Source organism: Juglans microcarpa x Juglans regia, chromosome 1S, assembly GCF_004785595.1.
Source record: "Juglans microcarpa x Juglans regia isolate MS1-56 chromosome 1S, Jm3101_v1.0, whole genome shotgun sequence".
Taxonomy (NCBI): domain Eukaryota; kingdom Viridiplantae; phylum Streptophyta; class Magnoliopsida; order Fagales; family Juglandaceae; genus Juglans; species Juglans microcarpa x Juglans regia.
The window spans coordinates 15,474,059-15,477,828 of NC_054595.1; positions in this window are offsets into that span (position 1 = coordinate 15,474,059).

Here is a 3,770-nt window from a genome sequence, read left to right on the forward strand (position 1 = left end):
AAGTACGAGGAGATGGCGAAGAAGATGGGGGAATCTTTGTAATAGCCCACTAGAAATTCACTAGTAAAATTTCTATTGACTTTAAGAATCTCGTAAAAACCTTATAAGTTTTTACGAATCGATCAATCGTACAGATTTTAGTCCGTCAACATAGTCAGTGTTATTACTCACTATGGTTCTAGAAATATGAGTTTAATTATTTGAGGTGGTTAGAAGGTCAGAATGTGTTTTGGTCTACGCCATTAGACTCAGTTGATTATTTAGGATTTTACGGCGCAATAGCCCATTTTCATAATTCCGAACGAAATGTCTGTTTGAAATTGTGAAATTATATTTTAGGGGCACTTCGGGGTTGAATTTCAGTAAACGATTTTCACTATAAGTTAATATGAATATTTAGAATTTTTCAATACTAAGTTTATAATGCATTTATTCGGAGTGAATAGTAATCTCGATAAGCGCACCCAGTACAGTGTTTTCAAAATCACAGTGTGAAATGTTCAAATTAGGTTAGAGAAGTTTTAATTGGACACTTGGCAAGATCTTAGCCACACATAGTGAATAGTATTAGACATTTGGCACCATGAGGAAACATTAGATAGATTTGTGAAGGAAATCAAGGTGTGAGATTATGTCACCTAAGCAAAACTTTGTTTCATCTGATCAACCAAATTTTGCCAGACCAAAGAGGGTTTCAATCCTAGCGAAACCCCAAATGATTGAAATCCAATTGAAACCCAAAAAGTTTGATTGAAACCGAAACTGAAACCCTAAACGGTTTTCCAAACTCTAAAGTTGGCCTCTAAACCCTTTTTAATATGATTTCTAGCATTGTGTTTAATTACTTGATTAAATCATTTTTACATGCTATTAATTAATCAAACATTTTTTATGACATCATTATCCAACATTTTAAACCTTGAAAATTTGATTGGGCCAAGAAAAATTGGATTTAGGCTTGATAGCATCTCAGACCCTAACCAAACTCCCTTTAAACCCCAAATTGAAGCCCACTTGGTTGAGACCCACCAGGGCCCACGAATTTGGCCACCTTGACAAAAATTCTTGAAGAAATTTCCTCTCTCACATGGCAGACCATTCATTGCCATTGACTACACCCAATAGTACATTGATGTGAAGGAGAAATCCACCCCATCAACCTCTATATCTCACAGTTGTTGCAGGCAGTCCTTACTCCTCTCTATTCTCCACTTTATGTCACATAGACACCTCCAATTAAGAGTCATTCAAGCCCATAATTTCCCCCTCTAGAATTATAAAGTCGTGCAAGACACATTTCACTCATTTTCATCATTTCTTCACCCTGTTCTTATAGAGAAATTCAAAAGAGCTCTCTTGGGTAGATTTCTAGGTCTTTTTGCATGGAGATTTTCGACCCATTGTAAGTATTTTTACACAATGACTTCTTATGAAAATTGTTCTTCTTTGAGTGTGTTTTTCGTGGATATCTTATTAGTCTCATTCCATGCTCATTTGGTTGGTCAAAAGTATTTTTAACCACGTAAATGTCATTCTGGGCGTGAAATTGGAGAGTATGTTACGTTTTGGAATTTTTGACCAAGCTAATAGACATATCTTGGTCCGAAAATTTTATGGAATGTTGTTAGCATGTATTTATGAATTTTCATTGAAGATTTGTTGCAAGAATAAAGCTTTTGAAGATAGATTTCCTTAGATCTATAAACTTGAAAACTGGAAGTGAAAAAACAGTTTTTGTTTTGTGAAAGTTTGAATATTTCGTGATTTAATCTTATTTCAAAGGTTTTAATATTTTTATGTGATAATCCTAGGCCTCTTATATACATGTTAAGATGTTATTTTGAAGATATTTAGTATTATCTTTAAAGATATGAATTTTCTATGTAAGATAATTTCGGTTAGGCCTAAGATTTGATGTTATTGGATTAGATCCATATTTTATTGAGTTTTAGCTATGTGATTTTAAGATTGATGGTTGGATCTTCTTTAAGATACATTTTTTAAACCATGTGATGTGGTAGTTTGAAGATCACATGTCTTTAAACCATGGATCAAGAGATTGATCAAAGTTAGTTGAGAGAAAAGTTTTTATTTTTGAACTAATTGTAAAACCAAAAACTCCAAGTGTTGTTTTGTGATTTTTGGTAACTTTTTTTTTTTTATGATTTAAAGCATGGTTGATTTTAGGATAATGTTATGAATATGTTAGAAGTAAGATTTGATTTTTTTGAAATTCTTGGAGATTTTTTTATTAAGGTCAAAACTTGTGATTTAAGGGTTTACTTTTTGTTAAAAAGTTTGGGTCTTCTTACAAAAATTTTGGAGTTGATGATGAACTTTTTCTTAATGGATATTTTAAGTGTGGTTTTAGACTTAGGATAGGAAGATCTTTGTTACAAAATCTTGATTTAATAATGGGTTTTGAATATGGAAGAAATTGCAACCAAAATCAAGAGAAATGACCTATAAATGTTTTGGCCATAGTGAGTTTTTCATAGTTTTGAATGATTTTAAATTTTTCTGAGTTGATATTTGAGTTTAGGACAGAATTTACATGAGGAATATAAATTTTGGTAATTTTTGGAGTTAGGATGTGAAATCCTTAAGTTAGGAGTAAAATAGTCATTTTTTCACATGTAGAGGGTAAAATAGTAATTTTACTCTAAGTTGTCTATTTTCATATTTCTAATTATTATTAATTAAATTTCTAACTTTCAGAATATCCTCTTACAATTCCTCGTATTTCGCACTTTATTCTCGTAGAACTCAACGATCGAGGTAAGTTAGCTCTTAACTTACTATCAGTTTATTGTGTATGTGTGATGGATAAAGGAACTACAGTTTATGTTTGTATGTTATTATATATGCCATAACATGCCATGTCATCACATATTTATCTATTATACGAATTATTCTATCACGAAAATCTTATATGTTACACAATATACTTTGTCTTATGTTACTATCTGTTGCAAGTATGTCACATTACGTATGCCATCTATTACATGTATGTCATGTCACATAATATTCACTATCACATTGTTACGCCATGTTATGAAATATTGTCTGTTACATGTATGCCATGTTATGGAATGTTGTCTGTTACATTTATGTCTCAAATTATGTTATGTATGTCGTTTTACGTTCATGTCATGTTACACTACGTCAGAAATTCTATTTTTTATGTCACATTCATGTCACGTCACGTTACGAAATTTCATGTATGTCATTTAAGTTATTCATGTCAATCACGACCCCAAGTGCTAGGATAGGGTAATATCCTAGTGGAACTCCTTTGTTTACGCTGGAGTGTCTAAATAGGTGTAAAATTCCTTGAGTTAACGAAGTACAGTCAACAGGTTACGAATGGGGCCTAACTAGCTGGTCACCGGAGCGCGCCGGACAATAACGCCGATGGAGCCATATTTTATGTTACATGTGTCCACAGCAAGTGTGACACAAACAATTCATGGGGCCACAACAACTGTGGAGCAAGCAGTACGTGAGATAAAACGATTGTGACACGTAGAATACGTGGGGCCACAACAACTGTGGAGTACGTATTAATGCACTTACAGCTGGTATAGAAACTTGTGTTGTGATACGGTAATCGCCAGGGACACACGGCTCAAGGGGACCCGTGTAGCACCTATATGGTCACTTTTATTAATTAAGTCTATTGAATAAGATTCTAAGTTCATGTATTTCAAGTTCAAGTCATGTTTCACGTTATGTTATGTTCAAGTTCACGTTTATGTTATGTATGCTCG